General features: G+C 46.2%; 1 long non-coding RNA gene across 1 annotated transcript; it reads right to left on the bottom strand.

Annotated features, from left to right (window-relative positions):
* Positions 1–3739: 3739 nt before the first annotated feature.
* Positions 3740–27165, bottom strand: LOC149863500 (uncharacterized). The gene is made up of 3 exons (XR_016442685.1): positions 27030–27165; positions 14572–14671; positions 3740–4537 (listed from the first exon to the last, which is right to left on the bottom strand). It is a non-coding gene; the product is annotated as an uncharacterized LOC149863500 (long non-coding RNA).

Here is a 27165-nt window from a genome sequence, read left to right as displayed (position 1 = left end):
ACTATCCAGCCACTTTCCGCCTAATTCAAGTCATTATAAGCACTTTACAGAGGGGAAAGCATACACTGGGTCAACTACAGCTGTTTGCTTCTCATTTCCTGCTGCCATAGAGCTCTGATCATTTATCTCCAGCCTACAGCCTAAAGGAATGCAATAGTTGGGAGAAAACCAGGGTACAACACACTTTCAACATTTTAAACACACATGGAAACAATGAGATTTAACCCTTGCAGCGTGCTCTCATGTAGGGTCCCCAGACACATATCAATATCTAGCACCAGCTCTTTCATCTGACCTCAGGGCACAGATCAGCTCCAAAACCAGTACCAAATGCACCATAGTGCCGCTCTACAATGGAGGTTAGACGCTGTCGTAATCAATGACAAAAATCAATGGGAAAGACAAGGTATTCCCATGCTGTAGACCCAGTTAAGCAAGTTTATATCATGTAACCAGGTTTATGGCGAATTCAACAAAGTGTTCTGTAGCAGTCACTTGGTTGGGGGGGTTATAAGTGGTGTTTTCCCTGTCTCTGTAAAATTGCAATAATATGCATTTATTGAAGACAACTGGAAATGATTCTCATAAGAATCAGTGGAAACACTCAAAGATCAGATGCCATGAAGGAGGCACTGAACCCTACCCCCAAGGAAGGCAATGTAAGCAGTAGGTTAAACAGCTGTAGTTCAAGGTCTCCTGTGGAGAGAAGATTATTTGCGGAGGGAAAACCCCAAGCCACAGAGACATTGGTGAGGTGCTGTGATAGCCCTGGGTCTCAACCAGGAGGTTCAGTGAAAGGCCCACATATAATCCAGGTCCCTACCTGCATCAAATGTTACACCTTGATCCAAATGGCCCAAGTGTCAAGGTGCATAAAATACCTGAAGATAGGGCCATTCATCCACATTGAAGATGTAAGTGGCTGTAATCTACTCCATTTAATGCTAATTAGCTGTGGCCCATACCACTCTTGGGCATGCGCCAGCCAAGCTTCATTTAGGCAAAATCTTACAGTGGCTAGTTTATTAGTGCATGCACAAAATACTCTAGATACAAAAACCCACCAGGGAATGAGTATATACATATCTATACATATGTATACACACACATTCTGTAATTAGATTCTCAGGGCAAGATTTAATACAAATGTCCAGGCTCTGATTTTGGACTATTCATGCAGCACACGTAGGCTTTTGTTGCATCCATCTCTAAGAAAGTTGTTTTTGACATTTAGAAAGAGATATACTGCAAGGAAAAAACATCATGAGAGCCACAAAAATCTCTTTTTGATCCACTGAAAGGATGTCAGCACAACAAAAAAGCAACTGTGCTAACTTGATTAGACAAAGGATACATTTCATGAGCCTACCTCAAAACCAGTGATATTACTGGAGCTATGTTCAGACACAACGGGCAAAATTCAGAACCGCCATTGGCAACGTATGGCATGAAATGGTGAGATGTTCTGTAAGAGGTCAAACCAGGTGATCGTGAGGGCCTCCACGAAAATGAGGACAGTGTCCTATCCTTCATGGAGAGCAGCAAATAGTAAACTGCCTGCAAACTCTGAATAGTATCAACATGCAGAGTATAAAAGAGAATTAATGGGAGAGAAGAATCCATGCATCTGCAGTGTTATATTTCACTGCTGAATACAGAGCTTATGTGCACTGGAAACAGTTCAAACCATCCAGAGAAATCAGTCACCATAAAATCTCTTATTTCAGCAACTGGATCTGAAATCTTCACAGCTAATCAGGGACATGATGTTATCAACCCACTTAATACCCACCCAAGTATGGACATTAGCCTGGATAAAGATCTTCCCCTCTCATAAGTAAAAATAATGTGCAGAATTCTGCCGTCATTCAATCAATCCTTCTCAGTTCAAGACTGTCTCGATCATTGTGTTTGCTATGATACAGGTTTTACATCTGACACCCTAGAAAGGAAAGGCAGTAACAAGAATGTGATGACAGCCTGGTTGGGGCGATATTGTTCCAGGGATAGGGGGGAAAATATTGTACTCCTTTGTGTGCAAAATAGGCACTCCTATTCTGTACCTGTGCAAGTTGGTCTGATTCAGAGTCTGCTGAATTCAAAGGAAAGTGTCCCACTGACTGCACTGGGTTTGGGGATGAGGCCCCGAGTTTTTAGTGTATGTCAGCCAAGTTTAAGCTGTGCATGCTTCCAAGCAGAATCCCTGAACCAGCTAAAATCACCTTTAACCCCCTGCAGCCCTTCTTATGGGAAGTAAAAACAAGCTCCAGGGAAAACCTCAGCTGAATGTTATGCTTTAAAAATATCTTTTCCAGCTTTAAATAGGGAATTGGTTAAAAAAAAATCTAACCAACTGATATTTTTAGACCTTGGTTTTATTTTGTGGGAAGTTTTTATGGGTATTTAATGCACATTTTATAATTGAAGCAAAAACATTCATGATAAACAGACACCTTATAAAGCAAGATCATTATTGTTCACCCCAACATGGGAGACTGCATGCAGACAATTCACCCTGATGTACAAGGCTGGTATAAAAACCCTATTGTGCTTGCTTATTCTTAGTATCACAGGGTCCCCTAGGGCAGTGGTTCTCAACTTATTTCTACCAGGACCCATTTGTAAATATTGGCCAGCCCCCACCCAGTGCCCCTCACTCCATTGCTGCTGCCCTGATCCCCCCAGCATGTGGGGTGGGGAGGTGGGTGTCAAGCAACCCCTTGCAGGCTGCAACTCCACCAACCTGCAAGGGAAAAGCCACAGGTTCCCACATTTTTATCCTTTAAAAGCGAATCCATTTAAAAAGTCTGTTGATCCATTTTTTAAGTTTGTTCACAACTCTTTCATATGTACTGGCGATCCACTTTTGGGTCGCGACCCACAGGTTGTGAAACGCTGCCCTAGGAGACTTGTACTGAACTAAAGCATCATTAGGCTGGTTGCCTGACCAACAGAAGCAAACCCAAAAAGCTTACTCTCTAAGGGTGCCGTGCCACTTAATCCTCACACTAATACAGCCAGTAATGGAACAACTGGCTGTACAGCCAAGCAAGGGGTGTCCTGTGCAAGAAAGATAACTGGGGGTCAGGTGACCCCAGCAAGGTGACCGTCCAGTCTCCTCTTGAAGATTTCCAGGGTAGGCGATGGCACCACCTCTGCTGACAGTACTCGATGCGCCACGTGTGTTGGTCATGGCTGTAATGAGCAGCATGGGCTACAGCCCTGCACCTATCCCTGCATGGGATGTGTGTGTTTGGAGGGGGAGTGCTGGGGTGGGAAGGAAGAAGGGTTGTGTTTGAAGTCACATTTCAGCAGCCCAGCTGTAGATCCAGAGCACTCAGGCATTATGTAGGGTCCGGCGGCTCCTTGGATGCCTTTGAGGACCAGTGGATGCGGCCCGGGGGGCTCTGCTCAGTGTCCCCCTCCAGAGAACTTATTTTCACATTTTGATCCTTTGACCCCCACATCACTCCTATCCTGTTTTTGCTTTTGTTGAAATTAGTTGCATCTTTCACCCTTTGGCCCCACAAAGGGGCTATTAGTTAGCTGGGCGGGCCTTAAGGCCCACGTTAATATGGAAGATACCAATAGACAGGCATCCTGTGGGTGCAGTTAGCATCACCCAAGAAAATACAGCCAGAATTTGATGAATATCACGCGTCCTTTTAATTACCAAAGGACAACTTTTGCTCTGGTTCATACAATAAAAGCACCAGCATGCCCATAATACCCAGGGGTAGGGAGGTTGGGCCATTCTGTTCATTTGCTTGTTTAAAACTTGAATTTAATTTTCCTCAAACTTCCATCTCATCCTCTTCTAACATTTTGCCAGTCACAAGATCTGCCTTTACCAGACCACTGCAGTGTGTATTCCCCATGTAGATGGATGGACAAGATGTACAAGACATAATGCCTGTGGTTCTTAATTATTTTATTCTTACTGTTGCAGAAAGAGCAGAAAGGGTGAAGTAAGGGAAACAAAAGCTGGCCTGGAGTCACCTTTGCTCTTCCCACACTCTGAAGCAACCCAGGAATTCACAGAAGCATGGATGTTAGTCAAACTGTGCTCTGAAGAGCAGAAAATACTCATAATCCAGCACCCCTTTCTACTGCACACCCTTCCCTTCACTGAAAGCAGGCCTTGTATAAAGTGGCTGGGGAAGCCCCCCTGAACTAGCCATGCTCCGAGAGGCATCTTTGTCCCTTTAAACCCCCTTTGCACCACCCAAGAAGCATAAAGGGGCCGGTATCCCCACCTAGAGGACAAATCAAGACATTCCCTGGACAAATGTCCAGCAGTAACCCTGGAAGTTACATAAGGGACCCAACCAGATAAAATTAGAATACTAGAAAGAAATTAATGTTTCCCAATCCCTGTTGTACTACGACCTTGTGCAGACATCACAGGGTCTTCCCCATTTCCCAAAACAGCCGTCACAGGAAGGCTAGTGACTCCTCGTTCCCACAGCTGGCACGCAACTCTGAGCAGAGCTGGCCTCGTGCTGAATCTTGGGGCATTTCCATTGCCATGGGAAAGCTGTTCAGGAAGACAAAAAAAATGGTTTCACATCTAATTAAAGAAGCATTTGCAGTTGGATGCATTTTTAGGCGGGGACACATGCTGCTGGACAATAAAATGGATCTAAAGAAATAAACCCGTATACTAATGATGAGTCATAGCTGAGCTGTCATACAAAGCTCAAGTCTACAGGAAGCAAATTTTCTTTATACACATTTACTTCTCTTTTTCTTTTTTTTTTTTTTGCCATTCAGTGTTACATAAACACACGATGGACACAACCGTCACAAGGGTTTTGACTGGACATATTTATTAAAAGAGTAATACTGGCATTTAAACCTTCTGACAGCTGTTGCGGATAAATACGTCATAAAAACTAAAGCCAAAGCAAAGCTAATATATGGGGAGGACAGACAGCATGACCATTTGAATCCTGGACTACACTATTGACATCTCGACTGTATAGAAGGATCATTTACACGGCACCTTTTCTCCACCGACCTCAAAATACATTGGCCTGAATTTCAAAGGTGCTGAGCATCAGTCTCGTCCACGCACGCTGACTTATTTTAAAACCTCACATTTTTAACGTTGGATCATTGCAAACATCAGTTAAGTCTTATGTGTGACTAGGCCTGCCTTCCTCAAAGGTGAAGGTCTTACCTGCCAACCTGACCTCTCCCCTTTTGAGAAGCAACTAATTCGTCATATAGGCCGGCTGGATTCCACCGTGCATCAGGGTGACTGCTTCCCTGGGTTTTAATGGGCTTAATCCAAAGGGCAGTCTGTCGATTGAATTCAGCAGGCTCTGGGCAGCCCTCAAACAACTTGCCTAAAGGTCCCACAGTGAGTAACAGAATTTTTCCCTGGCTGCTTTCCTCACTAGAGGATTTTGTTTAAGTTTGGCAAATAGTGCATTAGTAATGCTGACTCATGTGCTACACGCTTCTTGGGATGGTCCTGGCTTGAGCTGAGGTTGGAACAGATGACCTCTTGCGGCCCCTGCCAGGCCTGACTTTTGACCCCATGCTTTCCCAAAAGAGTAACTCCGTAATGGAAGGTCTTTCAAGGTAAAGGAGGAACTCTGAGCGTCAAGATTTGTATCAGATTAGTCCTCAGTGGGCACGTCTACATGCAAATCTTAAATGCAATGAAATAAACTCTGGCACAGTTCATGCTGGAGTTTATTGCTCCCAGGCTCAGCATTGACATGTGGGCCTGGGACGCAGGGCAGCACAGCCCCGGCTTGTAGGGTATCCGGGGGATCAAGCTGCCAGCCCAGGGTTGCTCCTGCCCAGCTTATCATGCTGTGGAAGGGCTGACTGGGGCTTGAGGGTGCTCCAGTGTGGGGCAGTCCCACACCATACCACCCTCAGGGTGGTAAAATAGTACCACAAGTACTATTTTATGGTGGAGTTATTTACTCCACCACAATTACATGTAGACGGTGACCAGGACTGGCTGGGGCACGAGGGTGGTATGGTGTGGGACTGCCCCACACTGGAGCACCTTCATGCCCCAGCCAGGCCTGGTCACCATCTACATGTAATTGTGGTGGAGTAAATAACTCCACCATAAAATAGTACTTGTGTTGGGCAGTGCTATCCTATGGCAGAATTAATTCATTTACTCCGGTCTAATAGCTTCACGTATGTAGACAGTGACGCTGTACTGCGGAGCTAATTAGGCAACTGCAGTAAGCGTCTCATGCAGATGCACCCAGCATGTAGTAAAATCTAGTTATGGGTCAAAAAAATTACAGAAATCTAGGCTAGGGGTCCAAGATCCATGCACAAACAGTTATTGAGGAACAGGTGCCCAAAAGAAGGTGCCAGTTACTCCCAGAAAGAAATGTGCCTGACAAAACTTTTTTAGACCTGGGGTTCCAGCCAAAAGGTGACATTTTCTCAGCTTGCTCTAAGGAATGTCTTGGTCACTTGTCCCGAGAGAGCCCAATCCTACTGAAGTTAATAGAATTATTTCATAAGGCCCAAGGCTCAGCTGGCATTAATCAATGTCCACTAGCTGAAGCTCAGCTCCTTATCTTCACTGGGAGTAGGATCAGACTTTCTACTCGTGATGTATTAGCCCCAAATGGGTTAATAAAGGTTCTCCCTCCTTAGCTGCCAAAAGGGCAGTGTTAGATGCTCCAGCAGCTGAAGAAAACCATAAAAGTACTGGCTTCAGAAACTTTGCCAGAACATATGTAGCAGGTCATTATAAAACATAATAATGTTTTATTATCCTTAAGAAAAAAAAAAGTAGCTGTTTTATCTCCTGTGCTCTATGACAGTATGTCCCAAAAACCTGCGGAGGATGAAATATCTAGCACATGATCTCTTACTGTGCCGAGTTACATTGCCAACTCTCAGTATACTTGCTGACTCAGTTAAAGACAACTCAGGAGAAGGGGCTTCCTCAGTGAAATCTGGAGGGTGGGGACGAGGGAGGAAGATGACATACTGGGGCAGGGAGATCTGAATTTAGTTGGAATGGGGTTCAGGGCAGAATTTGCAATATCAGATATATGCACATGCACAGTTAGTGGGTCACGTTTCTTCCATCCCACCATCTGCATTTACATTTTGTAATGAAGCACTCTCCTACTGCTAACTGGACTCTTAGTCCTGGTTAATTTGTTTCAGAACGAAAATCAAAAAGTAACTCACTGAAAGTAATTCTAGAAGTGCATTTGAATTTACTGGATCAGAGCAAGCCACACTTTACATCTGCAGAAAGAGTAGTCTAGAGGTTAACATAGATCTGAGAGCAAGTCACTGCTAGTACTGTAGACAAAACCCACTACACTTTAGGCTGTCCTGCTGGACCATCACAGAGGATGCTCAAAGGAAGAGAAAATTTCCAGGAAGTGAACTGATTTACCCAGATTCTAATGGACTGGAGCATGCTTAGCACCAACAGTCCTCTTCTCTTTCTTGACATCTTTACTCGGTTTTAAGTATCCTGTCCATTCCCAGTTTTCCTGCTACCTCTCTGACAGTTCCTTCACCATCTTCCTTCAGTATCTCATCTCCAAGAGCAGCCGATACTAGATCCTTCAGAGAAAAGTGCAGAAAATCTCCACAGCAGGCAATGATCAAACAGTCTCGTAAGGACTCCTAATTCTCACCCACACTATAAGGTAAAGTAGATGTGAAACAGTCCAGAGGAAAGAAGATAATAAGCTATGCGGACACCATGATGGCATAGACTAGCATGTGATGAAGAGCAGAGATGATGACCAACCACCCCTGAATTTGAGAGACCACCTCAACAAACAACCCATTAGTGATAGAACAGCATGCCCACAAGGAAAGTTTCCTCCATTTGCTCTAGTGAGGGGGTGACAACCTCACTCAGTTAAAAAAGACTTCTCCATATGCAGTGTACTGCTGATTTTTATTAGTAGTTATTCTAAAAAGTCCAGGAACTGATATGCCCAGAATATATATTTTATTAAAAAGGGCTTTGGAGACCCTCATGGAAATTAATTTGTCCAATGATTTCTGCTCAGAACCTGCTGTAATCCTTACTCATAATGATGTATATGGTTGCTCACTTCACGCGAGTGTATTATAGGTAGAATGTCCTGTAGAGAGCAAGTAATGCTCATCATACCATACTGTCTTAGCAACTTTTGAAAAGTCAGCCAAGAGCATCACTGTAGTTTATCAAAATCCAGCAATTGGAGCTACTAGCAGCTAGAACTCCCACTCCCACCATATCACCTGCCATCGTGGGTCGAAAGTGAGAGGCTTTCCCTGTTGGTCATGTGGTTCAGGGTAGAACCAGACCCCGTTAATACACTCGTCTCAAAAATGAAGTTCATTGTAATGATGAGAAAGTTACTTTTACCTATCTAGTAAAACTGTCCCAGTATCTAGGCATCCATGCTCCTCTTGATTGAATCATTTTATTGGCCAAATTAAGACAAACAGGGCGCATGTACATGAGACATTTACTGCGCAGTAGACTAATTAACTCTGCAGTAAATGTTGTGCATCTACATGTGCACCCCTATTAGGCTGGAGTTAGCTAATTAACTCCGCCGCATATTTAAAGTACTATCCTGCTGCAGTTTTACTCCACAGCAGCACACGTGTAGATGCTGACCTGGCTGGCTGGGACATGAAGACATGAAGCTACCTGCCAGCTAGCCTCACACTGGAGCACGCCCATACCCCAGCCAGCTACTTGGCAGCACATTAAGCTAGGGGGAGCAGCCCTTGGCTGGTAAACTGACCCCCAGCACCCCCTGCCAGCTGGGGCTACTCTGGCATGGCTTAACATGCTGTGGTCCTGGGAGCAGATTCAAAAGGTGCACCCAGAGCAATAAACTCTGGAGTATATTGCTTTGCATTAATTGCATGTATAGACGCACCCACATATGGAGAAGGGAAACATTCATAAAATCCGAGTTAAAAGCAAAGACTAACAAACAAACCTCCAGAAATGGTGAGAATTTGTTAGGAGTCAGGGCAGCAGGCAGAAAGACCAGGCTCCAGCTGGTCCTCGAGTGCCTAACTGGGTCTATCGGCTAGCTGCCTAAGGAGTCTCAGCTCGTCCCAGTTAACTGCATTATATAATGTAGCTCTTTCATTGTTCAGTGAGCTACACAACAGCACAAGATACCTCCTTATCTTATCTCAAATGGTTGTTATCCAGTTTCCTTGGTTCCTGGTTCTTTCTACCTACTCCAATTCCTGTCGCCTGCAGAGTCCCTTAGTGCCAGAGTCCCTTAGCTCAAAAATGGCCCATGTACAGCACAGGTGCCACAAGTGGCACAGGCAGCCTCTTTGTGGTACATGACAGGTGAGGGAAGGGATAGGCAGCACAGCAGCAGATGGAGACGAAGCAAAAACCAATGCAGCAAATCAGACGGAGGACACAGGAAAAGCAGCAGGTCGGGCAGAGAGCAGAAAGAAGAGCAGCAGACCCAGACCAGACAAGAGAAGGGAAATCAGAGAGGCATTTGTGGGGGTGGGGGGGTGCAGGGATAATTTGTGGTAAGCCTGCCAAAATGTTGCCCTCCCCCATGCCTTAACTCCTGGTTTACATTCACAGTCCCCAGGCCTTGCCCTGTTGGCTCCTATTTCCTAGCTCTTAGTCTATGTAGCTCCTAGCTGTAGTTCTGATCTGCCACCCCCTACCTATTCCCAGCTCCTGGGCTGGGACCCCCAAATGGTAAGCTCCAACCACTAATATCCTGGTCACAAATGCTAAGAAATGGGAGAGGGTGATTGATAATATCTGGAGTACTTTTGGGAGTACCCGCTTTGCAAACGTAGCACAAACTAGGGTGACGCACCTCCACACAGCTGTGGACATAGAAGCAGTACTGTGGGGTGAGTTTCTACAAAGCTCAAGCACAACAGTAAGAAAAGGTCAGAGACTGGCAGTGAATCTGAAAGATGCTTAATGAAAAGCTAAGGAGCCTCCATGGCTGCGTCCAGACGAGTATGGCTGTGCCATGGACCTGTCTGCAGTGCCACATGCTGCACATTCAGGCATTCCCCACACTGCTACCTTGTACTGGGGGGGCGGGTTGACCCTGGGAGATCCTGGGGTCAAAGAAACCCACATGGGGAAAAAAAGCAGGGCAGTGCATGTGGTGGCAGCAAGCACCGCCCAAAACGGGAGCCTGGCCAGCCAGAGCCATGCTCTGGCTCCAGCCAAGCTCCCAGCTGCAAGAGCGCCGTGGCTGAAGTTTCCCAGGACCCCAGGTAAGGCTGCTGGGGCCAGCACAGCTGCTGGCTCCAGCCTCCCCTACCCCACCTGGGGTAACGTGTCGTGCACACAGACGTTCCCTGGGGACAAGGTGTACCGCTGCTACCTGTCCCTAGGGAACCAAACATCCGCACTGGTCTGGATGTGGTCATCTTGGTTAAACATTTCATACTGCCTCTGAAAGACAGTTCTTTGTCTGTTTGTTTTGCATATTTATGTTCAAATTTTGTAGGTGTGTAATCCTGGTTAGAAACAGTCAACAGGACAAATGTATAATTTTTCAAGGACGCCGAGGTGGAAGATGTTACTAAATATGGATAATTTATGAAGAGTTTAGGTCCTGAAGAGTGGGAGAGAGGAAATCTGTGGTGGGAGGGTGTGGGAAGGGAACACAAATGAAATAACGGGACATATTGACTATTACATTTTTGTTGGTTTTCCTTTTTCAGTTTATCATGGTTTGTGTGATGGCAAGACAGGTCCACATTTGTTTGAATCTTATTGGTAAGGGAGGTGGTGGGGTCGTGCTTCTTTTAAGTAGGCCTTGATCTTTATTTGTAATGTCAGGCAATATATGGAGCGTGGATAGCATTGCCTCCTTATACACATGCAGGGAGGCTGCTCCAATGCACTGTAATTACAGTGCGTCAGAGCAGAATCGATTAATTGAGTCTGCTGGAGCGTGGTAATTATCGCACTCCAGCAGACTCCAGTGTCATGTGCATCATTCAACAAGCGTTAGCTCAAAGCACCCCACTGCCATTTTTCAGTGCAGGGATGCTGATACACGACACTCCAGGTGCTTTAATTAGCACGGCTCTTAATTAGCGCTTCCCACCGCATGCCTATAAATGCCCCACGTGTCTATGTTGTTTTGTTAACGCTTTCACTTGTTTTCTTTTTAAACAGCGTATTACAAGAACAGCAGGTTTTCATGCCTGTTCATAAAAAAGGAGCCATCATATGATCCTTCCAATACCAGCTCCATATACCCTTGTTATTCATGTAAAAGTTCTTGGTCTCAGCAATGAATTCCACAGGGGGAAAAAACCCCTGCTTCCAGGGACAGCATGGCCTTTAGGTTAGAGCACTGGTCTTCAATATTGCAGAATCTATCTTGTAATTTGCTGGCCTTGCCACTTATCTATGCCTTTTTTTTGTATTTCTAAAATGGGAATAGTGATACTGGCCTCCTTTGTAAATGGTTTCAAGATCTGAGCAATTTAAGAGTCAGGTATTATTGGGTGAAGAAGTATTTCCTATTGTCCGCTTTGAATCACACCACTTTCCTTTCCACTGAGTCTCCCTTTTTATCTTTCCAGTGAAACCAGGTGAACAGATTATTATTCACAATTTTAATCAGAATATAACCTTTCTAATCAATGCTCACTCGCAGCTGTCTCACAATACACTGCTTTAGATTTCAGAAGTGAGATTTGGCTCCATTGCATTCAATGGGCATTTGTTACTTTAAGAGGGCAGGGATTTTGACCCTGCAGTATATTAAATGAGTTGTAAAAGGAAAAATGGTAATGTTTTCTAGTTCCCGATTGCCTCTCTGAGGGTTCAGTCATCCCAAAAGATAATACTAACAAGGGCTACTCTTAGCTGCCAACAAATTGGCCTTAATCATAAAAACGCATGTCAGATTGACAACTCCATGCCTTTTCTTTTCCCAGTGAGGCTACGAAAGCAATAGCTCTGTCCAAGTGTCACATTCATGCCTAGTAACCTTTAAAAGAAATGAACAATGAAGCCTGCAAGCCAATTCCATGTGCTCTTGCCCAGCACGATCCATCACGTCCCAAAGGAAAGGAGAAGGTGCCGCAACATAAATAAGATAACTTTGGCAAATGTCAAAGCTCCCTGGTGAACATACATGTTTGAAAGATTTTAAAGCTCTGAACAGATGACTCACTAGGAGGGTCGCTATATGCCCTGTTTTGATGGATCAGACGTTAATGAGAGCTCTTGTACCTACAATCCCATCTTATGATTTGTGTCACAGTAGCATCCAAAGGCCCCGAGCAAAGATTGAAGGAAGATGGACTACATGTGGAGTAAGAAAGTTATGCTAAAAAGCATTGTCTAATGTTAATGTGGCATGAAACTACGATCAGTTTTCATGGACTGTTTTATAGCCATTTATACATCTGGGTCTGATCTACAGAGGATTGGAGGGGAGAGTTCTGGGTCCTTCTGAAGAAACAGGCTCCAAAATTGTAGTACATATAAACACTCGATTCTGCACAGATGTGTGTTAGGTTATGTACCAAACTACTCCGTATCTGCTTGTACACAAGGTGTCTTCAGCAGAGCTGTGTATATAATTGCATTTTAGTTCAATAGTCAAACCTGAAAACAGGCTGTTTTGCATCGTGGCCAGAGAGAGTAGAGCAGAGGAGCCGTATAATCCCAGGTCCTGGGCTGACCTGGCAGCCTGGTTCAGAAGGACGTCTGGAAGAAGAGGAGGAGGAGGAGGAAGGAGCTCCCAGGAGGACTGCCATGAACTGGATCACAGGGGCTGCCCAGTGTGGCTGAGGCTGGCATTAGCCCGGACACAAGAGCTGGAAACATTACTTTTAGAAGAAGTCCAGGCAGTTTCCTGGCTTCCATCCTGAGAGCTAGCCCAGGATTACGAACAGGTAAAGAAAGCAATGCTCCACCACCTAGAAATATATGCAGTGCTTTTGTGCAAAGATAGGAATGGCTATAGCCCCCGAATGTGCAGTCAGATGTAGCAAGCCAATAGCTTCGCCTGGCAATGAGGACAATGGAGAAAAGGATGGAGCAGATAGTTTTAGAGGACTTTGTATGGAACTGAAGGGATTTTTGCTCAGTTTTTTCAGCCCCCAAAAATAAATAAATAAATTGCTGAATTCGCTCCAAATTCACAAGTGGCTTCAGTTCTCTACAGGATGCATTTCTCAGCGAACTTACTCTTCACCAAAAACAATTCACGCACCAATAGCTGAATTGGTAATAGTCCCAGAACCATGGCATTTTGGGTGACGGTGACTGGTCAGTGTTAACATGAGACCAGTGGGCCACTGCCAAGCCTCAATTTCATACAGGCCACCAGCAGCTTCAACAAACTGTTAATGGAAAGAAGGAACGAGGGGCCGTTGTGATGTGCTGAACACTGATCTAATCCGCCCCTCCTTCCAGTTTTGCAGGTTGTTGCTACAATGGTTCTGCAAGACCATTAGCCACGGTGGGAGAGAGAGGCCCGTGGCAGAGGCAGTCACGTGGCAATCTGTTGTTAATGCGCTGTTGAAGGAATACAAGTTTGTCCAGTTTTCCCCCTTCTTATGCAGTTGAAATAATAAATATTTTACTTGTGATTTATTGGTTTTCAGTTTGTTGAAAAGACCATCCAAACAAATGAAGTTTTAATGGCAACAAAACGCCAGCCGCAGCTCATTAGAAAATATAAACAGCAGCAGAGACCATTAAACAAAAATCACTTAGGACATGGCTGACACATCATTTAGCAGTCTTTGCCTCATGAAGACGAGCTCTTTAACTGTCCAGGATATAGCAAACCCTTTCTTAGGAAGACAGACCTTGGTATACCAATCATTTTGAGTCATCAGGACAATTTAGGGCTTCAAGCAAGAAAAAGTGCGGAAGCTACCAGCATGTGTCCAGGGTCCTAACTGTTTCTTTATTTCTTGTTTAGAAACACTCTGGGTACCTGTTGACTGCTACACTGAATTTATCATAGCATTTTAGTAGTTTTATTCTTCTAAACAGTACCCATGCATCACAGACGAGGACCCAGCTGTGCCAGGCACTGTACACATTCAATGTGGCCCATGCCCCAAAGGGCACCTGAGCAGCTGGGTCTGCTTCCAGGCTTTCCGCCACACTATGGTATGCTGCCTGCCCAGTGGAAACTTCTGACAAAAACCCACCTATTAAATTCGTCTAGTGGAGATTACTAAAGCACAATTCACCCACCGCAGCCTTCATGAAAAACCGGGTAGGCTTCACCATCCTTGAAAACTTTGACGAGCAGTTGGACCAACAATGGTCTGGGAAAGCCTAGGCAGGGATGATCCTGCCTGGAACAGCAGTTGGACTAGATGTGACCTCCTGACGGCCTTCCAAGTCTTATCTTTCTTCCTCCTTTAGGCCCCATCCTGTCTGACCCTTCCACCAGTGCACAGCCAGAAAAAGAGCCATTATAGGACTTTCATTCCCAACACAACTTGCCTTCCCCATGCGAAGCCAAAGGTATTTTTCTTGCCCAGAGATAGGTCCTCTTTCTTCCCCTCCACCTCCTCCAGGATGCACTAAGGAAGCAAGGATATGACTCTCACCCACACGCAGACTTTTGCCAGATGTTGATCACAAAGTGGATAACAACTGTTCCCCAAGTGGGCTCTTCCCCTTGGCAGTGCAGCTCTGGCATTGCTGAGTCTGTAATTGAGAAGACGCATCATGGGAAGGGAGACAGACAGACAGACAGACAGTGCCCTGGACTTCTATTCAGGAACCAACAGCTTCTGCTAAGCAAAAAAAATCTCCTGTCACTTACATGATGGAAATGAAAGTATGAGATGGATCCAATGGGGAAAAAATCACGCCTGAAGCAGGTCTTTCTCTGGGGTCACTCCTTGTTACTCCACTGAAAGCAGGGACTGCCACGCTGAGAGCCTGTCCCAAGGTACTCTGAGCCCAGAGGCAGCTTTAATGCTTGTTTTTTTGCTTAGCTACCCATGGCCCCAAAATTCAAAGCAGTGCTTTAAGCAGACTGGAAAGCTGTTTATTCAAACTCAGCAGTGACCTAACAACAGCCTCCTTGATCCCCAGGAATGGTTTATAGCTCACAAGATCAACAACTGTTGTCTCCTTCACACAATTTTAGTACCATTCAAAGTTTAAAATTTAAAAAAAAAAAAAAGGAAAAATCAATAGCCCGTTTCCCAGCTCTGCAGGGTAACTTTCTGCCTAAGCCCAGCTGATCCAGTGCACAACATCCCCCCTGAGTTTCCAATGAAATAACAGGTGGTTACAATCTGATCTCATTGCCCTGGTAGTATTCAGTGGGAGACTTCATTGGAGCTTCACCAACTTTGCTCAGGTGTAGTTAGATCAAGACCTTGGTCTCAGATGAGCTCCTATCTTGGGAGACGTGGAAAAGTTCTTTTCAGGACCACTGACCATCCAAAACAGCCAACTCAAGGAACTTGAAAACTAAAATCAGCTACAAGCTCCCTTTTGTCAGCATCAAGACCAAGTGCTTTTTTCCTGCACTGAGTTCTGGGCGACTGTGAAGCTAGTGAACTGTGAATCCCTTGCATGCAGCCTTTAATCACCCCTGATGAAAGTTTAACTGCTATTGCCATCTTTCTCGTTCAAACAGACAAAGAGAAGGCCAATAGCATGAGCCAGAGCCTGGGATCAAGATGCTTTAATTGGTGATAAAGCCCATAACGTGTGTGAATAAGCAAAGGCACTTTTGCCTGTATCTTACCAGAAGTCAGAGATCCAAAACATTTTATCTGATGTTAAAGAGCAAGGCTCTACTGTAAATAAACCCCTGTTTACTGTATATATAATAGCTGTATATACGGCTGCTACTTTATCCAAACAAGCAGATCTCAGCTGCTTCATCTAATCACAGTGGCTGCCAAGAATTCACCATCTTCAGCATTCAATGAGTAAGATGCTCAGCGCAGAGCTGGTCTCTTCGAGCTGTGTTTGTACAGCACTTAGAGTGGAGACTATGATTAGAGGGGTCCATGACTAGGGTACTTAGGTCACATATCCTTTATTATTTGTGAGAGAGTTTTAAACATGGGCCAATCCAGGATTTTGAAAAGGGGGTGCAGATGGTATGACACATCATCACATTTAACAACACACTTTTCTCTAGTTAAATAGAAACTAGCGGCTTTACCAATGTGGTAGGGGGCTAGTACTGTAATACTCATTTTAAGATCAAAGCGAAAACAAATGCAACTATTGGACCGTGCATTAGTTTGCTATAGCGGATATGAAGTTTGAAAAACAATGCAACAAACTGGGCAAAAAGATAGTCAAAAGGCATTGTATCATTAGTCGTGTAATCATTATACTTAACTGTACATCTCTCATTCAGATTCATAAAACAAAATCTAGCCTTCTTGAGTATCTTGACAGTGCCCCCAGTATTTCACTGTCAGTCATCCCTACACCTAAGTTCATATTACCATACCTGGGTTAAGATTTTTAGCTAGAGCTAAAAACAGTATGCAGGGCTGTGAAACAGGAGAGACATTACCAGGAATGGCTACCAGACAGCCAAATTGCGGAAGAAATGATCGTTTAAACAGCAAAATATCAAGATCATTGAAAAAAAATGGAGGGTGATTAACACCTGTGGAGCAGAGAGGGATTAACAGAAATCAGAGAGATAATAATGAGCCATGAAGTCAATCGACTCTCTCAGCATGGTCTGAATAGAAACGCTGCCACCCCTCCGAGGCAATTGGTTTTAAAGTGTGAATGGAGCAGAAGTCAAAGGGAGGTGCAATTGCACCACTGCACCCTCCCTGGATCCATCCCTGACTCTGAAGCTTGAGGCCAGTATGTGCTCGCAGTGCCATAGAGCAGGCAGAATTTCAGAGGATGAAAGCATCTCTAGGATGCAGTCATAGCTCCGCAATTTGTAAAGTGCCTTGGACCGGCTTATAATACAACAGGTGCCCGAGACCCAGGATGTGGCATATAGCCTTCTCAACAGAAAAAGGATATCAACCTCTAGCAAGTATTCCCCTGGACTCAAGTGTTGTTTTCCACCAGCTGAATGCTGTATACTCCCACGTACTGCTCTGTATGTAGGAGTTCATGAACAAGACACAGGCTAATGCTAGCCTGCTATGACAATGCATGCTTCCATTACTCGCTTCCATTGCCTGTTAATTGTCCTGTTACTTGTAACAAAAGAAATTTTTTTACACTGGAGTAGCAGCTGCCTGTACACTTGGGGCTGGAGACCCACGGTTCTGTGCCCCATGATGGATGTCTGCAGTTGAACAATGAGTGATGTCTACATGAACAACCACAAAATCTTTACAAACAGTCATGGGGCAATAAACATTAGTCAACACACATTCTATTGTAAGACAAACTCTGCAATTTCTCTCTGCCCATATGATAAATGGGCCAAATTGCATGTGTGCTTCATAAAAACACATCAAATAAACAGCTGAATCTCTCTGCTTATAAATATAGTTTCTCTTATATGGAGAGACTCCAAATTGCTGCCACATACCTGAAAATGAGAACCCTATGAAAGGAAATTCTACAAAATGCAATGATGATCAGCACCAAAAAAAATAAAATCAAATAAATAAACCCTGATTTATTGTAACCTGCAAGCTCACTGTAAAAAGATTTACTTTGCATTGGAAAGAATCACAATCCAGTTGATTATAGACCACATAATGTACACTCACAATCAAACACATGTAATGGCTTTAGACAATGTAATCATTGAGTCATTGCTGCAAGTACTAGGCCATGTTGTATACTAAAAAACACCCTAATTAAAGTACAGCAGACCACAATTGCTCTGAAAAAGAAAAATATGTCAGGAACAAAAAGCGGTCAATGTGGATTTGCAAGGGTTTATGCAAAGATCATTGAAGGGTAATAAAAAATCCTGCACTGTACACTGAAAAACAGGGACAGATTCAGATAAAGAATAAGACAACAGACAAGCAAGGACTTAGAAGCAAGCCGGAGTAATGAGGGTTTTCACAACTATATTGAAGGGGAAAAACAGAAAGTGACCATCAGAGGCATAGCTGGTCAGTACTACATGGTGGGTTGGGGTACCACACACTGCAGTGGCCAGTTTTGCAGCTGCTGCTGGGGAATGTCCTCTCCTCCCCACCCCCCCCAGTTGTCAGGCTTGCAGCCTTGAACCTAGCTGGACTAGCATGGCTGCCCACTGCCCTACTGTGGTTTGCAGCAGCTAGATGAGGTCCACCTAAAGAGAGTGAATCTCCACCTGCTCCCTGATACCTGATACTATCACCTGACCTCCCCTTCCCTTATATTCTTCATATGCCTGAAGGGCAATGACAGAGAGGATGGCGATGGCTTTTCTCCATGACCATAGGAACAGGACTTGCATCAATGGCTTCAAGCTTCAGCAGGGGAAATTGAGGTTGGAGATTAGGAGGAGCTGTCTAACTATGTGGGTGGTTAAGTAATGGAACAGGCTACTAGAGAAATTATAGACTCTCCATCCTTGGAAGTTTTCAAGAGCAGCTTGGGCAGACACTTGGCTGGGATGCTCTAGGTAGAGATTTTATAGACATTAGGGCTGGAAGGGACCCAAGAAGATCTTTGAGTCTGGCCCCCCGCCCCAGGGGCAGGAAGTCAGCAGGGGTCATAGGATCCCAGCCAGATAAGCATCCAAATTTCTCTTGAAGGCATTCAAAGTAGGTGCTTGAACTGCCTCCAGCGGCAGTCTATTCCAGACCTTGGGGGCTCAGACAGTAAAGAAGTTCTTCCTTATGTCCAACCTAAAATGGTCCTGGAGGAGTTTGTGACCATTCGGCCTTGTCATCCCTTGGGGCGCTCTGGTGAACAGAGCTTCACCTGGGCATAGGATGCTCCTGCCTTGAGGAGAAGGCTGAACTAAATGACCTCATAAGGTCCCTTCTGGCCCTACTTTCCCATGATCCTATGCCCAGGGAAAGGAACAGGGCTCTTCCTGACCTAAGACTGTGCTCTGCCTGCTTCTTGACCTCCCAATTTCCTAAAGTGGTTCACTCATAGACTATGCTAACCTCTTGAGCTCCCAGTTTCATGACCTGGCTTGTTCTTAGACTCTGCTTGCACTCTCCAACTCTGTTTTGTACCCTAATCCAGTAACCTTGATCCCCAGTTGGCCCCAGGCATGGCCACATCCCAGCATTCATGTTTAGTGTCCAAAAAAACCACTGGTTTTCACTGGCAAATAAAAGGTGTGGCATCTCCCCCCTGCAGCACCAAACCACCACCCATGCATCATCAGTTCTCTGCCGTCTCTGATATTTGAGCCAGAACCACTGCAGAGAACGTGCAAGGTGTGGGGAAACAGGGTGGATGGGAGAGGGAGGCACCTCACTAGCTCCATTCAGCACCCATCCCCATCTCAAGAAGTGCATAGGGCCCGTGCCCTGCTGACTCCACCATTGTTCATGAATGACGTGTGCCCCCAGCAACTTGGGGAGCTCCTGCAGATGCCGCCAGCACTGTTGGCGGTGGGGTGGGGGGGAGCACCAACCAGAGGCTGGCAACCACCCACAGAAGCTGCCAGCAGCATCAGCAGTGGCCAGCAGTGATCTTGGACCACCCACAGACACCACCGGCAGTGTTGGCAGTGGGATGCACCACCACACTGGGGGGGTATATGCGCACCCCCTGCACATCCTCCCTGCCATTGTTACTCTACCGGTGACCATTCATCCATTCAGGAGGGCAAGGAGGATTTAGATGGGTGAAGACTAGCTGTTTGTTGTGTAAAATCTTCCATGGGTAAAGGAAAGACAAACCCAACTAACAGGATGTTTACAACTACTTCTAAGGACTAAGCACATTGAAGTCAACAGACTCATAGAAAACGAGGGTTGGAAGAGACCTCAGGAGGTCACATCTAGTCCAACCCCCTGTTCAAAGCAGGACCAGCCCCAACTAGATCGTCCCAGCCAAGGTTTTGTCTAGCTAGGTCTTAAAAACCTTCAAGGATGGAGATTTCACCACCTCTGGGTAGCCTGTTCCAGCATTTTACCACCCTCCTAATGAGATGGGATGAGTCATTACAGTGACTTCAGCTCTTGCAGTTATACAAAAAGCCCGACTGTTCCCCATTGCAAATCATCTGCCATAAAACCCTTTCTGGTTCTTTACTCATTTTTCTACTGTTCTTAATAAATCTATTTTCCTACATTACATTAGTATTAAAAAAAAAGACCTTCATATACAATCAACCCTGGGGTAGTTTTCCTAAAGCATTTTTTTTAAATAAACTGCTCCATACCAACTTCAGTCTTCTCCAAATCTGCTTTGAAACTGAAGACTCTGGAAAAGTTAAAGAAGTGATTGCTGATAAATAGTTCCATATGATTTATTGAATATAATATCCTTCCCTCTATAACAGAATGCTGTTTCAAATCACTGGGAATGGACTTTTTGTATGCCAAGAGATGCGTACTCAACTTGAGCAGGATTTTTAAAATGTAGAAAGCTTCCTCAGCCCCACCAAATCATCCATCTATTCAAAGGGAGGACAGCTTCCCAAAATACAGATAAAATACTTGAATACACATATGGTCCAGTAAATATTGATGTCTCAACAGTATTACACATAATACTGTGTCCACAGCCATAATATTTGTCTATAGCCAGAATTCATCAATTCTGGCTATGGACAAATCCACTGAATTTTAATCAGCGGAACTGTATTCCAAAATATTTAAAAACCCAAGAGAATGAAAACCCAAGAGAGTATCTACCTGATACTCAATAATTTCTGCACTTTACAGGTAAGGATGACCCTCCTGAACTATCTTGTCCTTCCATTATCAGGTATTTAATGCATCTCTTATCTGTTGGCTACTTGATAATTTCTCTTATATCCTGTTTTTATTTGTGCATGGATTTTTAAACAAGTTTTGCTCCATCTGCTACTTAGCACTGGTGTATTGCTTCTCTTGAAGAGACCCGAGGAAGGGCACTGTGATGCCCAAACCCTTGTCAACGTATATTCAACCAGGCAGTCAGTCCAATAAAAGATATCACCCAGAAGAATTCCTGCTTCTTGCACCTTCCTAGAAAATGTTTTAAAATTTCCCTATAAAAGTTGAGACCAGGATAATACAAATTTTTAAGCTGGTTCCCTCAGACTTGACTTCTTCTTCTGCACGTGAAGGAAAAGGGATGCCACCAGCTTGCAGGGATAATAATAAATAAGTATCCTACAAAGTTATAGAAGATGAGTGATTATCAGTCACATGAAGTGCTAGTCCACGTGAGGCTTGGAGAAGCCAGATCACTTCCCCTCTTACAAAAAAAAGGCCTTGGCTCAGATTTCAAGACATAACAGCTAGTCCTTAAGAGTTTGTATCTGGAAAGGCTTGGACTGTAATAGGACTCCAGCACAGAACACAGTTATGGCAATGTACAGGCAAAATGTAAACTGGCTTAATTTAAAAATCAGCTTGAAAAACTACGTCTGTGTCTACGGAAGAAACCTACCAAGCCTGACAGCAGCTCCCTCAGGCATACGACACTGGAAGCAATACATCCATGGCCACGTGGAGCTGGCGGCAGGCTAATTTGAGCTGTCGCTCAGCCGTGCTATGTAGCCTGCCCAACACTGCCATGTAGGGGCGGCAATGCTGCTTCCAGTTTTGAAGGCAGCCCACCCAGATTCATGTGGTGTGTTTCAAGGAGCCAGTGCCAGGAATAGTTAGTTTGCCATTTGGACCTGGATGGATTCATTTAAACCAGCGCAAACCCCTTGCTAGACACAAACATCCACGTCAAACTGGTTACATCAGGTTAGCTTCTGTCTGGAAAATATTGACTCAAGCAAATGTGATCTAAACCAGGCTTTAACTATTCTAACCCTCCCACCCATCCACCCCCAACATTTGGGTACATTTAACTCCATCACAGCTTTAGTGAAACCAGTGCAATTTTGGATGCTGACCACAGTCTCAGACCTCTGGGAAGTTCAGGTCTGAATCATTACTTGTCACTTGCTTAATGCACGGATGAAGTCTGCAAAGTATAAAAAATGTGGACTCCAAATGGAGTTTTCTAGACCCTCATTTAGAAACCATCAGAGCACCTGGAGATGCACACATTCCAGGTCTCCTTTCCGGACCCCACGCAATCTTCCAGCTTGAGCCATCAAGAAGCCTGGGTCTAACAAGAACTCTCCGAAGTTTAAAAACAGGCTTGATCTGCACAACAAAGGGCAACCCCACAAAGACACTCTCACGGACCGAGACGAATAGATTTGCAGCTCTGCTTCCTCTGTGCAAAAATGAAGTTTATGTCCTACATACGGGGACTTTTTACCACCTTTAATGTTCCCTGAGCCTAATGAAGGGCATGTGAGCCCAAAAGCTTGCAGAAAAAGGGGTTTTTTTTGGTTTTGGGGGGCAGGGTTTGCAATTTTTCAGTTGGTCTAATAAAAGGTATCATCTCTGAACCAAGAGGTCTAGATTTTTGCCCTTTTTTTTGTTAGTTTTTTTTGGGATATTTTGTTTTGGTTTGGCTTTTTTTTTTGGGGGGGGGGGGGGTTGTCTCAGACCAACACAGCTGCCAAATACTTCCCAGAAATTAATTCCTGAAACTTAAGTGGCTTAAAGAGAAATATCATCTGACGGCACCAGCAACGAATTCTCTTTGTATGCATTCAGAGCGAGCAGTAGTGTAATGGCAAGGGTGACAGGGGCGTGACTAGGGGAGTGGCCCAGGGCACCACTTTTGGGGAGGAGGGGGTACAAAAGTAGCCACTACTGCAGAGGTGGCTGGCAGTGTCGCTGCCATTGGCACAGTGACAGCTGGTGCTGCCCCGTGCACAGTGGCTGTCTGGGGCACCGAGCTATCCTGCCATGTCCCAGGGCAAGCCAGAGTAGCAGCTACTAACAAGTCAGTCACAAGTCCTAAATTTCAATACCCCACAGAACTGGGCAATTGTACCACAAGCGCCTAACTGTTCCTGCCTCAACCAAACTCCTCCATCCATTGGGCTGATACTGAGAGGCCGTGATGCGAATGTCATTTCATTTGTGCCCAATAAAGAAAGCTGAGCTCTGAGCCGCCCTCTGAGCTAAACGGGGCACTTGGGTTTCAAGTCAGACATGTCATGCACAGCAGTTTTCTACATTTGGTTTTCCCCCTTGCTATTGCTATTCATTGCTTCAAACTGCTACAATTTGCAGAAAGGTGGGAATTTACTCAGGAACCACTGCAACACATAGATGCCTCCAGGTATCTTAATAGGGCCCAAGTAGAAATCTACCGTCACTGCAGAGAACTGAATTAAAGGAGCAACTGTCTCAAAAGAAGCAAAGTCTACCAATAGCAGTTCTCACTCCTCACCTATCTAAGCCCATGATTAAAGGAATTGCTCTTCCCTATCAGTAATGGTTAGCTTTTATATACCCCAACAAGGACCACACATGGTCTGCTGGGTTCTCCAGCCTTCTCTTCAAGCAGCTTTCCCCTCCTCCTTTATCCTGCTGCATAGGATAAAGGATGGGTTTTCTCACTAGCCAATCACAGCTCTGCAAGGAAGGGCCCAGCTAGCTCCTCCTATTGACTCAGCACCAATCAGCCAGGGGTCTAAGAGCATGCCTGGCTTCCACAGCATTGCTGCGATTATATGTGGTCAGGTGGAGCTCCACAAAGCCCCATTTGGATACAACGGTCCACTTGTCCAGATCAGCTGGTATGAACAAGATTTGGATCTGCATGTCAGGGACTCATTAAGAAACATGCACTGAGGGATCGGGTGACCACCCGTCCCTAATTGGGTGGGACAGTCCCAAAATGTGAATATCAAGTCCTGATCCCAGGCTGAAAGACTGCAGGATGGTATTTGTCCTGGAATCCCAGTATTTGTGCAGAGATCCAGGTTTTCCATTCGCCATGGGAAAGGGTGGGTTTTTCCTTGCAGGCTGGCAGAGTTCCAGCCTACAAGGGCCTGCTTGGGGCTGGGGGGAGCAGGATGTGGAGGGTGCCATGTGCATATCTGCATGTGCACACATGCACATGGCCAGAAATACAGCCAGGCAGCAGTGGAGAGCAGCTCCGTGAAGATATGTGTATGGGGGGTGGGGGAGCACAGGCAACATGGAGGGGGCAGATTGAGTCCCCCACACTGAGGGAGGGAGTGGGGCAGGAGCAGATGGTACATAGGGACCAGGGCCAGGGTAGGGGTGGAAATGTGTGGCCACAAGGCCCAGCTGGGGAGAAGGATGGAGCCATGGGCTGCTCATCTAGGGGATGGCAGGGGGGCCAGCTCCCCTGTGCATGCTACTGGGTGGGAAGCCATGGTGTGGGGCACATGCCTCCCCAGATTTGTAGGGAGGAGCAGATGTGGACTGCCTGCTGCAGGCTCAGGGCTCCCCACCCTGCTGCCCTCCCCCTGGGGTCATTGCAGCCCAGTGGGCAAAACTCTGCACAGGAGAGCAGAGACTCTCAGCGCTGCTGCAGCTGCCTCTGGGAGCCCTGTGCTGGCTGCACCACCATGACAAAGCACCCCCCACCCGACCAGCATCAGCCCTGTGGTGGTGCAGAGTTGTGCCCCCCATTGCTGCCAGGTGGGCAAAGGGTGCCTCACTATGGCAATGTGGCCAGCATGGAGTACCTGGGGAGAGGGCAGCAGGGCAGGAAGCCCTGAGTCCATATTGTTCCCTGCCCCCCATAGGCTCCTCTCTGGCCATGCCATGGTGGAGGGCAAAGAGGGGGCAGGGAAGGCAGGCATCTGTCCTGCTTTTCCATTTTGAAAAGGTGGTCACCCTGCTGAGAGATGACTGTGGTTATGCAAGGCTGCTGGGAGATTGCAATAGTAACTGAACGCTTGTAAGATTTCCATTATTCTCCAGAGCCCACTTTTGCCATGATAGTCCCTTTTGGAAAAAAGCAAAGGATACTGCAGATACCTTCTCTTATTGTTCCCCCAACCAGTTCCTTGAAAGCATTAGGACACAAAAACACCCAAGGCATCACCTGGCTGTTTTCCATGAACCACATGTTAGTCTGAAAAGGTACAGGGAGGATATGTAGGGAAAGGACCCATAAGCACTATCCCTTAGGACTTGTTTGTGTGTTCTGTATTGGTCTGTTTGCTGTAGGAAAGAAAGGTCATATGTGGGTGGGCTGTGATCTCCCCCCACCATGTCTAATGAGGAAACAATAACTCAGAGCCCTTCTAAGCCACCTCTTAGTTCAGGGCATGAAACAGTCCTTTATTTCCCTCAAAAAGATCCCTGTGTTCCCCACCACACTTTAACCCCTCTATGCAGCTAGAGAGACTGATGATGACCCACAGGGTTCAACCCTCTGCTGAGTGCTCAACAGTTTTGCAAAACTACTTTGTTACCAGTGCTTGACCTTCTTCTAATGACATCCCAGACAAGCTTTGTCCACTGGGCAGTGTGCCCCCACCTTTGCCCAATGCAAGCAACAGCTCCCTTCACACCAGTCCATGCTCTTCAGCCATTAGACTAACATGCCCACAAAACTAGGCATCCTCTGTTCTCTGCTTCCCTTCTCCCTCCAGACTGACATACTGCTATCCTGCACCTACAGTCCTCTTTCACTCCTGGGGTTTCTAACTTGTGAACTATCTTTATGCCTCACAGGTCTATCCCTTCCCGAGGCTTCACAGTGATGCTTCCAGAAATGTGTTCCCTTTGGGACCTCCATGAGGGGAAGCTAAATGCATCCTTCAGCTACTCCAGGCAGAAGGACAAACTCTGGACACTGATCATTTTTATCCATAAATCTTTTCCCACCCTCTGGGTAGGGGCCTTGTTACACACTGCACCCTGAGCTGCTCAGATGTTGATCGGTGTTAGTGCTAGCTCGAGTTTGGAGCAGTCAGTGCTGTAGCAATGAAGTTTGATGCCCAGTGCAAAGCCCGCAGCAGCACCCTGCCCTCGCCCTGTGCACAAATCCAAGGGGCACATGCCCCCCCATACTTGCCCGGGAGTGCATGCAGTGGCAGGAGTCACCCTTCCCCTGTCCCCATGCCCTCCCAAATATGCTGCTTGTGGCTCCATCCACACCCTGTCCTGGCTGGGCAGTGCCTGTTGGTGCCTCTTTTCTTGGGTGCCTGGGGTAGTTGTCCTGCTCACCTCCCCCCTCCCTTTGCTATGACACTGAGAGCAGTCACCCATTCAAGCCAGAAGGGCCCTGGGGAACTGAAAGGTAAGAATCCTACCCTCTCCTCTCCCATTCTGGGCTCTCCCCCACCCCCATGACTCCACCTGTTCTCCCTGCCCCCAGGGTATCCCCTTCCCCCCTAGTTTACTTGTGGCAACCCAGTCCAGGTAGTGGCAGTGATGGCTGGGCAGACAGGTTCCCTTTCCCTGTTTGCTCTCCTAGGACAGCAGCAGCAGCCGAAAGTAAGCCAAATGGTCTAGAGTGCCGGGGTGGTGGCGAAGGGCAGGGACAGTGAGCCCAGTCCAGGGAGGTGAGGGTCAGTGAGTCAATCTGGGCTGGTGGGGACAAGGGCAGGGGGTGGCAGGCCCACCACAAGCCAGCAGGGGAGGGGAAACAGCGGCCTCAAGCCGGGCCAGTGGCAGGGGGCGGGCAGCCTGATCAGGAAGGGGAGCGGGGAGCAGTGGACCCGATCCAGGCAAGCAGGGGAGTGGGAGTGCAGGTTTTTATACTAACATGTAGCCTAGACTGGCTACACAGTAATATAAAACTCAAGCTGGGTGATAGCGCAGAGATAAACCTAGCCTGGAGTGGCGTAACTTTAAGCTGCGTAAAGGTTGCTTAAAGCTCGTTTCATGTGTTAACGTGTGGACAAGTCCAGGGGTTAGGAGGTCCAGGAGCCACCTAAAATTAACGTGTGACAAGGCCCTGGGTTGCATCCTTTGGATTTATAAACTGCCCTGCCTGAAGGAGCCAAAGACCTCCTACAGCCTCCACAGCAGCCCAGCGCAGGCCACATATGGTAAGCAGAAGCCTCCCGAGGAAGTCTGTTCATGTCTCCCATCAGTCAGGCTGCAAGGACAAACGACAGTCTCCGAACCGTGGCCCAGGTTACCTTATCAGCGACCCGAAGCTTCTGGCCTTGCTTCACTGGCCCCAGCTTCCTAGAGATCTCGAAAAGTGTCCGTTCCCAGGCACACACATACACTTTCCTCTGCCAGGTCTCCTGGTCTGTGAACTTCTGCATCTGG

Source organism: Crocodylus siamensis, chromosome 5, assembly GCF_052110815.1.
Source record: "Crocodylus siamensis isolate JL-2025a chromosome 5, ASM5211081v1, whole genome shotgun sequence".
In the NCBI taxonomy this organism is placed as follows: domain Eukaryota; kingdom Metazoa; phylum Chordata; order Crocodylia; family Crocodylidae; genus Crocodylus; species Crocodylus siamensis.
The sequence above is the reverse complement of the archived record's forward strand: the minus strand, read 5'-3'. Positions and strand labels throughout refer to the sequence as shown.